Here is a 14,095-nt window from a genome sequence, read left to right on the forward strand (position 1 = left end):
TGAGGTCTACAGATCTGCTTATGTGTCCACAAGTGGTCCAGGAGAATTTTAAAGTACAGTTTTCCCTCAGTATCCCTAGGGAATTGATTCCAGGACCTCTCACAAATACCAAAATCCATTGATGCTCAAGTTCCTGTAATAAAATGGCATAGTATTTGCAAATACCAAAATTTATTGATGCTCAAGTTCCTGTTATAAAATGGCATAGTATTTGCATATAATCTAAGCAAATCCTCCTCTATAGATTATATGCAAATCCTCCTCTATTCAGTCATGAATCAGTTAACCATAGGGATACATTCTTAGAAATGTTGTTAAGCAATTTTTTTGTTGCGTGAATTTCATAGAATGTACTTACACAAACCTAGATGATATAGCCGACTATACACCTAGGCTATATGGTATAGCCCTATCACTTCTAGGCTGCAAACCTGTACAGCATGTTAGGGTACTAAATACCACAGGCAATTGGAATACAATTGTATTAGTGTATCTAAACATATTTAAACATAGCAAAGGCAATGCCATGCACTATAATGTTAAAATGGCTGTGATATCACTAGACAGTAGAAAATTTTCAGCTTCATTAGAATGTTATGGGGCCACCATTGTATATGTGGTCTAAAACATCAATATGTAGCACATAACTGTACTTTAAATAAGCTCTAGGTTACTTATAATACCTCATCCAATGTAAATGATATGTAAATAGTTATTATACCATGTTGTTTAAGGAATATGACAAGAAAAAATGTCTGCATATGTTTAGTGCAGATGCGATTCAAAAAAATGATCCGGGATTGGTTGAATCCACAGATGTATAACTCATGACTATGAAGGGATGACTGTACTTTGTTTTTATAATTATGGTAATATAAACACATACACAATTTGTGGATCATTTAGATGACCACTTTATAACTGGGTACAGCCATGAAACCAAAACCTAAAGTCAAGGTTTTGAATTTTTAAAATTGAAAAATCTTTGTAGTCCTCATAGGTACTCTTGATAGTCCACAAGTGCCCAAATTTGAGAAATGTTTCTCAAATTCCTTTCAGCATTTAATATTGATTTAAAAATATGATGCGCACTTGCTTTAAATGAAGCTACCAGCAGAAAGCAGCATACTGAAAAAAAAAAGACAAAATTGCTTTTCCTCTATTAGGTTTGCGTGCTCAACTCCTATAAGCATCTTGAAAGAAGTACAGCGATTTAGACAATAATGCATTTGATGTCTAAACCCAAGCAGTAACAGTGTTTGTGAAGGAAAACCTCCAGGAAGAGCTTGCTAAAATTTCTAACAAAATGATGTTAATCTATAGTGCTCTTTGTCAGCATGTAACAGAAGAGATGTCATAAACTCCGAGAGAAAAGTCAAAACATTAAAAGGATTCGTGACATCAATGATACAGAAGCAAAGAATGTTAAACATTTCAAGGAAATACACTCCACAAACACAAAAGTCACTCCCTTGTGGTTTTAAAATAATTGAACCTATGCAAAAATGAAGTTATTAATGAATGGACTGAACATTATTAAGAGCAATTTATCAAAAGAAAGATAGATTGCTGATCAGTTGCAGAATGAACATACTCCAAACGTAAAGATGGTTCAGAGTATTTGGACTAATCAATTGTAATAACTCAAAGCAGAAGGAAATAGATGGCAAGTAGAAAGACTAATATCTGTTGAGCTTCTAATGTGTGTTTATTTTAATCAAAAAATTACTAACATCATCTACTAATAACAATCATGGGTTCAAACTCTGTCTCTGCTAAAAATAGTTCAAAGCCCACAAATTTGTAAAGATCACTAAAAAAAAAAAAGCAGAATTCAAAAATTGTCAAATACAGAATTCTTATTTTTGGGAGCCAATATAATTAGTTACCAATATTTATTTTTTGTTTGTTTTTGGGGTTTTTGTTTCATTTTATTTTTTGTTTTCTGGGTTTGTTTTTGTTTTTGTTTTTGTTTTTGTTTTGAGACAGGGTCTCACTCTGTCATCCTGGCTAGAGTGCAGCAGTGCAATTATGGCTCAGCCTTATCCTCCCCAGGCTCAGGTGATTCTCCCGTATCAGCCTCTGGAGTGGCTGGGACTACAGGCATGTGCCACCATGCCAGGCTAACTTTTCTATTTTCTGTAGAGACCAGGGTTTTGCCATGTTCCCAGGCTGGTCTTGAACTCCTGGGCTCAAGGGATCCTCCTGACTCTGCCTCCCAACGTGGAGGGATTACAGGCTTGAGTCACCAGGCACAGCCAGTTATCAACACTTAATTACTATATCGATGCTACTTTTGTGATCTAATTATTTGAGTTTTATTTAATTTGATCTGATATGTTGAGTATAATACAGACAATCATGAATTTGTTACCAAAATATTTAATGATCATACTTTTTCATTAAAAAAACTAATTTAAAATTCATAACTGAATAAGCATTTGTCATAAAATGCATCATTATCCTATAATTAACTTCTTTCTTTTTAGCATATATGTGTTATTTCTAGACATATAACAGAGGGGATATGTTTTAATATTAAATTATAACTTTAACTTTTTAAAAAATCATATTTCTTTATGAATCAGTCTTTAAAAATTTTAGACTCTTTATGGCCCCATATATTCATTTCTGATAAAACACACCAAAAATAAAAACAAAAACCCAGATAAACACCAAAACTGCCCATCTAAGTTAGATCTGCCCCTTTCTCTCTTGCCAATAATGGAAAAATCACCAGCTTTCACAACTTTGCAGAAAAGGTCAAAAATAAACAAAAGAACAGGCCATGTGTTTTATTATGATGTTAACACAAATAAAAGAGAAAGCAAACATTTCTCCCTCTGCTTTCATAGTACACAAGATTAAAAGCAACAGCTGGCTTTGCCTTCCTAAAACTATCTATCATGTTCACAATTGCCTAACACTGACTTAGAGATAAACTGAGCTGAAGGCATACAGAGAGAAGGGTATTATCATAATTGTGCCACGACTTCTGGCTGACTGAATTCTGTGAAACCTACAGCACACCCTCTGATATTCTCCCTCACCTCAGAGCAGTGTCTCAACACTTTACTAATTAGTGTACTAGCCTTGTGATTTTGCCATATCTAGGTGTCATCCATACTATTAATTTTCGTAATGTTTTCTATTAATTATTATAAAATTAAATACATTTGTTCTTAAGAAGCCAACTTTATGTTATATAATAAATAGGAAAGCAGTGTTTCCTGTCATGAATGTAATAGAAACAAAATACTAGTACATACTATCTGAATACTCTTGCCTATCAAAACTCTGAGCCTAAGTCCTCATATATCTTTTATAAAGGATAACAGCAAGTGTTACAGAATACTAAAAACTTGAAATAATCAAATAAGAGTTTCTTCTTGATGTATTTCACATTGGCTGAAAGGTAATTGTAAAAAGGAAATGCAAGATTCAAGTTTGGTAATAAAAAAAGTCAGGATTGATAATGTTTTAGATTCGTACATTTCCAGGCACTTCAGAAAAATATCAATTTTATGTCAAGCTCCAAGACAACCCAGAATATCCCATCAGGCCTCCCCAAGGTTGGAGTGAAGTCTGCTGGAGGCATAATAGGTTTCATTCTCCACAGACTCAGCTCTCCATCTGTCCGTATCATTCCTTTCTCCTGATATACAATTCTCTCACCATGTTTCCTTCAAGTTAATAGGCTGTTAAATGTACACTGGCTACTACATTAGAGTAAGAGCAACTTATTGGGTATAAATACAACTATGAAATTTGACAAAAACATAGTTTGGAATTTGCTGTTGTTTTCAGGTTTACTTCCATCCAATACTAGGCTGAGGTCAGTTATGTTTATTTTGTTTGCTTGTTTTCTCCCCAGTTGTATCAATTATTGAGCATTTAAGATCCAATTTTGTTTGCCTCCAAAGTTTGCCATTGATCAACATATAATTCAATTTCTACTAACAAATGATAAAACTTAACCGAACCAACTATGCCCAAACCACATCAGTTAACACCACTTGTCTGAATAGAATTCTTTTCATTCTCTAAGGCTCAACGCCAAAACATTTTCTCTTTACTTTCTCAATAAGAACTTTATTTCATTGTTGCAACACTCAATTTTTGTCCTTTTTTAAAAAATTATTTTAAAAATTATTTTTATTTCATATTTCCCTGTAGTACCTATTATAATGTTTTGTATTAGAAACTAAATAATTGCTGAATTCATTTATGAATAAATAAATAGGAAGTGACTATATTTGAACCAAACACTATTAAAGACTTCCCAAACAATTATGTTGATTATATTAAAGAGAATATATATCTTGTTTTTTGCATAACAGTATATTGAATCTCTAATGAAAACAAGCTTTGAAAATATATTTAGGAGATTAACTTTACATTTTAAAATCCAATGTGTAGAATTTTTACAAAGATGACAGTATTTTGTATAGAAATGTACTCCCTCCCTCAAAGGAAGAATGGAGAAAGTCATTGCTTTATCCTGATTCCATTTAATAAAATTTATATCGGTCCTCAGAGAATTTAATTTATTTAATTAATTAATTTATTTATTTATTTAATTTTATGTTAGTATTAAAACTAGCATAACTATGTCATATAATAGCAACTTATAGTCATTGTAGAGACTAAAGCTTTTAGAGTTGTTTTATAAAAGCAGATCTAACAAATACTTTTAAAATGTTTATCTTTTTAACTTAGCTATAATTTATTACTGAGTAAGATATAAATCAAAATTAATCATTCTCTGTATTTTTATTGCTTTAAAAGGCATGTCTGAAATGGTGAATTATTTTCTCATTAGAATTTTAATCAATTACTAAAGTTCCATTTTATAATTTATTTATTTTTGTAGTCAATATTTAATCTGCTATTATGTGTTAGGCACTTCAAGTGAATAATGATTAATCAGTTTTCGTCCTTTCTGTTTAATTGGGACTCTTGTTTTTAAGTAAAAGAAACACGTTTAATCATCTAAATAATAAAGCAGTTTAGTGGGGATTTGAAGGAATATGGGAGAGCAATTTCTAAAATATGGAAAAACAGCTCATAGAAAACCAAAGGCAGAAACTGCCTAGAGCCACAGCTCATGGAAAAGTGAAGGTAACAGCTATCAGGGACCCAAGCTCCTATCTCCTAGAGGGTGATTCCTCTACCTTGCTCTGGATTTCTGATTTAAAATGGAATAAATGACACAGCAACACCCTTTACCTCACAGAAATCTTGATACATGCTTTGACTTCTGCTCTTGATGATGCCTCATTTTCTCAGTTACTCCGTTTGAAATTTCCAAAGAGAAATCTAATATCTAGGCTTACTTTTCCAAACCAGATTATTTAATTCAGAGGTCAAAGCATGAGAGCCCACCCCTAAACATCCTGCACAATAAGGGCTTACTTGCTCAGCACACCCTGTGGGTTAGCAGGATCTCTTAAGTGTGACTGAGATTTCTTGAACATTTTCCTCCAAAAACTTTGGGTTTCTTGAGGTAGATAAGTACATCATCCAAAGTATTCTTTGCATATTCACAGGTAGAACCAAATTTCACTTTCTAGTTTTTTCAAATAGTATGTTAACATAATCATATATGTTTTCTTATCTCACTTTACAAGTAAAATTCTTGTCAGATTACATACTGAATTCTATTCCTTAAGATATATTTCTTTTTTTCTTTTTTCTTTTACTTTAAGTTCTGGGATACAAGTGCAGAACATGCAGGTTTGTTACATAGGTATACATGTGCCAGAGTGGTTTGCTGCACCTATCAAGCCATCATCTAGGTTTTAAGCCCCACGTGCATTAGCTATTTGTCCTAATGTTCTCCCTCCCTTCGCCCCCAAGCCCCTGACTGGCCCAAGTGTGTGTTGTTACCTTCCCTGTGTCCATGTGTTCTCATTGTTCGACTCCCACTTATGAGTGAGAACGTGTGGTGTTTGGTTTTCTGTTCCTGTGTTAGTTTGCTGAGGATGATGGCTTCCAGCTTCATCCTTGTCCCTGCAAAGGACATGAACTCATTCCTTTTTAGGGCTGCATAGTATTCCATGGTGTATATTACCACATTTTCTTTATCCAGTCTATCATTGATGGGCATTTGCGTTGGTTCCATGTCTTTGTTATTGTAAATAGTGCCACAATAAACATTCATGTGCATGTGTCTTTATAGTAGAATGATTTATAATCCTTTGGGTATATACCCAGTAATGGGATCACCGGGTCAAATGGTATTTCTGGTTCTAGATCCTTGAGGAATCGCCCCACTGTCTTCAACAATGGTTGAACTAATTTACATCCCCACCAAGTGTAAAAGCGTCTCTATTTCTCCACAGCATCACCAGCATCTATTGTTTCTTGACCTTTTTAATAATCGCCATTCTGACTGGCATGAGATAGTATCTCATTGTGGTTTTGATTTACACTTCTCTAATGATGAGTGATGTTGAGCTTTTTTTCATATGTTTGTTGGCTGCATAAATGTCTTCTTTTGAGAAGTGTCTATTCATATCCTTTGCCCACTTTTTGATGGGGTTGTTTGGTTTTTTTTTCTTGTAAATTTGTTTAAGTTCTTTGTAGATTCTGAATATTAGACCTTTGTCAGGTGGGTAGATTGCAAAAATTTTCTCCTATTCTTTAGGTTGTCATTCACTCTGATGATAGCTTATTTTGCTGTGCAGAAGTTCTTTAGTTTAGCTAGATCCCATTTGTCAATTTTGGCTTTTGTTGCCATTGCTTTTTGTCATGAAGTCTTTGCCCATGCATATGTCCTGAATGGTATTGCCTAGGTTTTCATCTAGGGTTTTCATGGTTTTGGGTTTTACATTTAAGTCTTTAATCCATCTTGAGTTAAGTTTTGTATAAGGTCTAAGGAAGGGATCCAGTTTCAGTTTTCTGCATATGGCTAGCCAAGTTTCCCAGCACCATGTATTAAATAGGGAATCTTTTCCCCATTACTTGTTCTTGTCAGGTTTGTCGAAGATCAGACGGTTGTAGATGTGTGGTGTTATTTCTGAGGTCTCTGTTGTGTTCCATTGGTCTATATGTCTGTTTGGGTAGCAGTACCATGTTGTTTTGGTTACTGTAGCCTTGTAGTATAGTTTGAAGTCTGGTAGCATGAGGCCTTCAGCTTTGTTGTTTTTGCTTAGGATTGTCTGGGCTATACGGGCTCTTTTTTTTTTTTTTTTTTTTTTTGGTTCCATTTAAATTTTAAAGTAGTTTTTTCTAATTCTGTGAAGAATGTTAAGGGTAGCTTGATGGGAATAGCATTGAATCTATAAATTACTTTGGGCAATATGGCCATTTTCATGATATTGATTCTTCCTATCCATGAGCATAGAAAGTTTTTCCATTTGTTTGTGTCCTCTCTTATTTCCTTGAGCAGTAGTTTGTAGTTCTCATTAAAGAGGTCCTTCACATCCTTTGTTAGCTATATTCCTAGGTATTTTATTCTCTTTATAGCAATTGTGATAGGGAATTCATTTACGATTTGGCTCTCTGCTTGTCTATTGTTGGTGTATAGGAATGCTTTTGATTTATGCACATTGATTCTGTATCCTGAGACTTTGCCTAAACTGCTTATCAGATTAAGTAGTTTTTGGGCTGAATCAATGAGGTTTTCTAACTATAGAATCATGTCAGCAAACAGAGAAAATCTGACTTCCTCTCTTCCTATTTGAATACGCTTTCTTTCTTTCTCTGGCCTGATTGCCCTGGCTAGAACTTCCAATATTGTGTGGAATAGGAGTGGTGAGAGAGGGCCTCCTTTGTCTTGATCTGGTTTTCAAAAGGAGTGCTTCCAGCTTTGCCCATTTAGTATGATATTGGCTGTAGGTTTGTCATAAATAGCTCTTATCATTTTGAGATATGTTCCATCAATACCTAGTTTATTGAGAGTTTTTAACATGAAGCGATGTTGAATGTTATCGAAGGCCTTTTCTGCATCTATTGAGATAATCATGTGGTTTTTGTCATTGATTCTGTCTAAGTGATGGATTATGTTTGTTGATTTGTGTATGTTGAACTAGCCTTGCATCCCAGGGATGAAGCCAACTTGATCATGTTGGATAAGCTTTTTGATGTGCTGCTGGATTTGGTTTGCCAGTATTTTATTGAGGATTTTCATATCAATGTTCATCAGGTATATTGGACTGAAGTTTTATTTTTTTTGTTGTGTTTCTGCCAGGTTTTGGTATCAGGATGATGCTGGCCTCATAAAATGAGTTAGAGAGGAGTCCTTTTCAATTGTTTGGAATAGTTTCAGAAGGAAACTATTCTTTTTACCTCTAGCAGAATTCAGCTGTGAATCCGTCTTGTCCTGGGCTTTTTTTGGTTGATAGGCTACTAATTACTGCCTCAATTTCAGAACTTATTATTGGTCTATTCATGGATTCAACTTCTTCCTGGTTTAGTCTTGGGAGGGTGTATGTGTCCAGGAATCTATCCATTTTCTAAATTTTCTAGTTTATTTGCATATAAGTGTTTATAGTGTTCTCTGATGGTAGTTTGTATTTCTGTAGGGTCAGTGGTGATATCCACTTTATTATTTTTTACTGTGTCTATTTGATTCTTCTCTCTTTTCTTCTTTATTAGTCTAGCTAGTGGTCTATCTATTTTGTTTTTTGTTTTCAATAAAAACAGTTCCCGGATTCACTGATTTTTTTGAACTTTTTTTTGTGTGTGTGTATCTCTTTCAGTTCTGCTATGATCTTAGTTAATTCTTGTCTTCTGCTAGGTTTTGGATTTGTTTGCCTTGATTCTCTAGCTCTTTTAATTGTGATGTTAGGGTGTTGACTTGAGATTTTCTAGCTTTCTGATCTGGGTATTTAGTGCTATAAATTTCCCTCTTAACACTCTTTTAGCTGTGTCCCACAGATTCTGGTACATTGTGTCTTTGTTCTCATTGGTTTCAAAGAACTTCTTAATTTCTGCCTAAATTTCATTATTTACCCATGATTCATTCAGGAGCAGGTTGTTCCATTTCCATGTAGTTGTGTGGTTTTGAGTGAGTTTCTTAATCCTGAGTTCTAATTTGATTGCACTGTGGTCTGAGAGAGTGTTATGATTTCCATTCTTTTGCATTTGCTAAGGAGTGTTTTACTTCCAGGTACGTGGTTGATTTTAGAATCAGTGCCATGTCCACTGAGAAGAATGTATATTCTCTTGATTTGTGGTGGAGAATTCTGTCGATGTCTATTAGGTCCACTTGATTTAGAGCCTAGTTCAAGTCCTGAATATCCTTGTTAATTTTCGGTCTCGTTGTTCTGTCTAATATTGGCAGTGGGGTGTTGAAGTCTCCCACTATTATTGTGTGGGAGTCTAAGTCTCTTTTGTAGGTCTCTAAGAACATGTTTTATGAATCTGGGTACTCCCATATTGGGTGCATATATATTTAGGATAGTTACCTCTTCTTGCTGAATTGATCCCTTTACCATTATGTAATGCCCTTCTTTGTCTTTTTTGAACTTGGTTGGTTTAAAGTCTGTTTTGTCAGAGACTAGGATTGCAACCACTGTTTTTTGCTTTCCATTTGCTTGGTAAATTTTCCTTCATCCCTTTATTTTAAGCCTATGTGTGTCTTTGCACATGAGCTGGGTCTCCTGAATACAGCACATCAATGGGTCTTGACTATCCAATTTGCCAGTCTGTGTCTTTTAATTTGGGTATTTAGCCCATTTACATTTAAGGTTAATATTTTATGTGTGAATTTGACCCTGTCATCAAGATGCTATCTGGTTATTTTGCATACTAGTTGATGCAGTTTCTTCATAGTGATATTGGCCTTTATATTTTGGTGTGTTTTTGCAGTAGCTGGTACTGGATTTTCTTTTCCAAATTTAGTGCTTCCTTCAGCAGCTCTTGTAAGGCGGGCCTGGTGGTGATGAAATCTCTCAGCATTTGCTTGTCTGTAAAGGATTTTAGTTCTTCTTCACTTATGAAGCTTAGTTTGGCTGGATTTGAAATTCTGGGTTGAAAATTCTTTCCTTTAACAATGTTGAATATTGGCCCTCACTCTCTTCTGGTTTGTAGGGTTTCTGCTGAGAGGTCCACTGTTAGTCTGATGGGCTTCCCTTTGTAGGTGACCTGGTCTTTCTCTCTGGCTGCCCTTAACATTTTTTCCTATATTTCAACTGTGGACAATCTGATGATTATGTGTTGTGGGGTTGACATTCTCATGGAGTATCTTAGTGGTGTTCTCTGTATTTCCTGAATTTGCATGTTGCCCTGTCTTGCTAGGTTGGGGAAGTTCTCTTGGACAATATCCTGAAGTGTGTTTTCCAACTTGGTTCCCTATCTCTTTCAGGTACTCCAATCGATCATAGGCTTGATCTTTTAACATAGTTCCATATTTCTCTGAGGTTTTGTTCATTTCTTTTCATTCTTTTTTTCTCTAATCTTGTCTGCATGACTTATTTCAGCAAGATGGTCTTTAAACTCTGATATCCTTTCTTCTGCTTGGTCCATTCGGCTGTTGATACTTGTGTATGCTTCATGAAGTTCTCATGCTGTGTTTTTCAGTTCCAATAGGTCATTTATGTTCCTCTCTAAATTGGTTATTCTAGTTAGCAGCTCTTGTAACTTTTTATCAAGGTTCTTAGCTTCTTTGCATTGGGTTAGAACATGCCCCTTTAGCTCAGTAGAGCTTATTATGACCCACCTTCTGAAGCCTACTTCTGTCCATTTCTCCATTTCATCCACTGTTGAGTTCTGCACTGTTGCTGGAGAGGCATTGAGATCATTTGGAAGAGAAGATGCACTCTGACCTTTTGGGTTTTCAGTGTTTTCTCATAGATTCTTTCTCATCTTCATGAGTTTGTCTAATTTCAATCTTTGAGGCTGCTGACCCTTGGATGAGGTTTTTATGGGGACATTTTTTTTTGTTGATGCTGTTGTTGTTGCTTTCTGTTTGTTTTTCTTTCCATGGTCAGATCCCTCTTCTGTAGGGCTACTGCAGTTTGCTGGGGTTCACTTCAGGCCCTATTCACCTGGTTTATTCTTGCGCCTGGAGATGCCACTTGAGGAGGCCGGAGAACAGCACAGATGGGTGCTGGCTCCTTCCTCTAGGATCTCTGATCTCAAGGGGCACTGACCTGATGCCAGTAGGAATGCTCCTGTATAGGGTGTCTAACAACTCCTGTTGGAGGGTCTCACCCAGTTGGGTGCCATGAGGAGCAGGACCCCTTTAATGAAGCACTTTGACTGTCCCTTGGTGGAGTGGGTGTGCTTCACTGGAGGAAAAACCATTCATCTGGGCTGCCCGGATTCCTCAGAACTAGCGGGAGGAAAGACTAAGTCTCCTGGTCTGTGGAGACTGTGGCCACCCCTACCCTAGGTGCTCAGGCCCAAGAAGATCAGGAGATCAGAGTTCTGTCCCAGAACCCCTGGCTGGAGTTGTTGGAATTCCTGCAGAGAGGCCCCACCCAGTGTGGAAGGAAGAGTCAGGGTAAGGCCCAAAGAGGCACTCTGGCCGCAGTCTGCCATAGCTGGTGTGTTGAGCTGTGGGGAATACTGCTTGGGACCAAGCCATCCAGCCCTCCCTGGCTCCACCAGGGGAAAAGCAAGGCCTGGAGCTATAGAGATGGCTGCTGCCCTTCCCCCGCCCTGGAAGCTTAGTGTGTGAGGCAGCTATCAGTCTCAGTGTTGGCTGCTGCCCCTCCCACAAGGAGCACGAATGGCTTAGACATCAGGCAGCTGCAGCTGTGGTTCTGGCCGCCCCTCCCTCCAGGAATTTGACAGGCTTGAGCAGATTGTAGCTGACTGGCTGTTGAGAATCTGTGTGGCTCTGCCATTGGGACCCTAGGCCCTGGTGGCATGAGCTCACAAATTGGATCTTCTGATCCACGGGTTGCACAGTGCTGTGGAAAAAGCACAGTTTCCCAGGCTGGGTAGCATGCTCACTCACCACCTCCCTTGGCTGGGGGATGGGGACTCCCCTGCCCTGTGTGGCTCTCAGGTGGGCCGCTGCACCACACTGCTCTTCCTTCCTCTTTGTGGGTTATGCCAGCGTCCTAGTCAGTTCTGATGACAGAGCCCGGATACCTCTGTTGCCAGTGCAGGATTCGCACGCTGCTATGGTTCTTTTAGATGGGAGCCTCCATCATCACTGCTTCTAGTCGGCCATCTTGGCCTCGCCCTTCCTTAAGATATTTTTCTACACTTTGTTATGAAAAGGTTTAAACTGTTTTCTAAGATTTTATTTCAGTTTTATGTATCTACCTTTATGTATCTACCTTCATAATATACCAGTGCTAATGTTTTTCTTTCAGTTATGCTCTAGTTAAGACTGAGAGCTAAGAACAGATGGTTTTTTCTCAATAAAGAAAACCAAGCAATACACCATGATTTTTATATTTTGGAGAAATACTTGTAACAAAAGTTATTCATCTCTAGAAAGTTTAGAAAAATTCCACGCAGTTTATTTTTGAGGTTTCTTTTTTATTGTTCTTGTCACGTCCTCTCTTTGACGCTGTCATTTTTGCTATGTTGGGTTTAAAGTAGTTTTCCATTTCCAGTTGGAAATAAACTTTGTATTTCTTAAGTAGAGTATTTTGCCTGTCTATTGTATAACCTTTTTCTACCTCTTATTTAATGATATATCATATCCTATCTTTTATTAATTAGGTGATTTTTGTCTAGCCAGAGATTTAAATAACCTGATTTCATTAGCTTTCAAATTATGTTTACTTCTGCTCTTTATGTATCGCCTCTTTCTGGGTTCCTTTTTTGCTCTTTATTATAGATAGAAATACAGTGGCAGTGTTTATATTTCATCTGTTTTACAAATGGAAACACCTTGGTCAATACGCTACTCCTTAAGGAAGATTTGGTGAAAAGGCCTACCTTCTGTGTAAGGTTATGTTTTTATTTTTAGTTTTTGTCATTTCTTTTCCAACATTTAATATGACAATTTTCAAACACTCAGAAGAGAAATTGAAAGAATTTAATATAAATACTCATATACCCACCACCTAGATTCAGCAATAAACATTTTATTGCACCTGCTTCATCAACTCTCTATTTGTCTATCTATTCTCTATCAATCAGTCCATCTTTTTTTTTTTTTTTTTTTTGAGACGGAGTCTTGCTCTGTCACCCAGGCTGGAGTGCAGCAGTGGGATCTTGGCTCACTGCAACCTCTGCTTCCTGGGTTCAAGCGATTTTCCTGCCTTAGCCTCCCAAGTAGCTGGGATTATAGGCACCCAGCACCACACCTGGCTAACTTTTGTATTTTTAGTAGAGACGGGGTTTCACCATGTTGGCCAGGCTGGTCTAGAACTCCTGACCTCAGGTGATCCACCCGCTTCAGCCTCCCAAAGTGCTGGGATTATAGGCGTGAGCCACCACGCCCGGCCCCATCTTATTTTTTATACATTGCAGACATCAGTACATTTAATCCCTAAACATTTTAGCATGCATTTTAGTAAACAGAGTACGGTATTTATTTTTGCTCCTGCTCTTTTTGAGGTAAATTTATATACAACGAAAGAGAAAAATATCATATATATAAGTATATATCATAGATATAAATATATCTATGATATATATAAGTATATATCATAGATATAAATATATCTATGATATATATAATATATATCATATATATCATATATAAAAATATATATCATATATAAATGTATATATCTCATATATATACATATATATAAATAAAGGGGAGTTTATAAAGTATTAACTCACACAATCACAAGGTCCCACAATAGGTCATCTGCAGGCTGAGGAGCAAAAAGGGCCAGTTTGAGTTCCAAAACTGAAGAACTTGGACTCCAATGTTCAAGGCTGGAAACATCCAGCTCAGGAGAAAGATGTAGGATGGGAGGCTAGGCCAGTCTCTCTTTTCACATTTTTCTGCCTGCTTATATTCTAGCCATGCTGGCAGCTGACTAGATTGTGCCCACCCAGATTAAGGCCGTGTCTGCATTTCCCAGCCCACTGATTCAAATGTTAATCTCCTTTGGCAACACCCTCACAGACACACCCAGGATCAATACTTTGTATCCTTGAATCCAGTCAAATTGACATTCAGTATTAAGCATCACACTTAGGCAACCCCAAACTTATCTCTATCAAG

This window comes from Pan troglodytes, chromosome 2 (genome assembly GCF_028858775.2).
Source record: "Pan troglodytes isolate AG18354 chromosome 2, NHGRI_mPanTro3-v2.0_pri, whole genome shotgun sequence".
NCBI classification, from domain to species: domain Eukaryota; kingdom Metazoa; phylum Chordata; class Mammalia; order Primates; family Hominidae; genus Pan; species Pan troglodytes.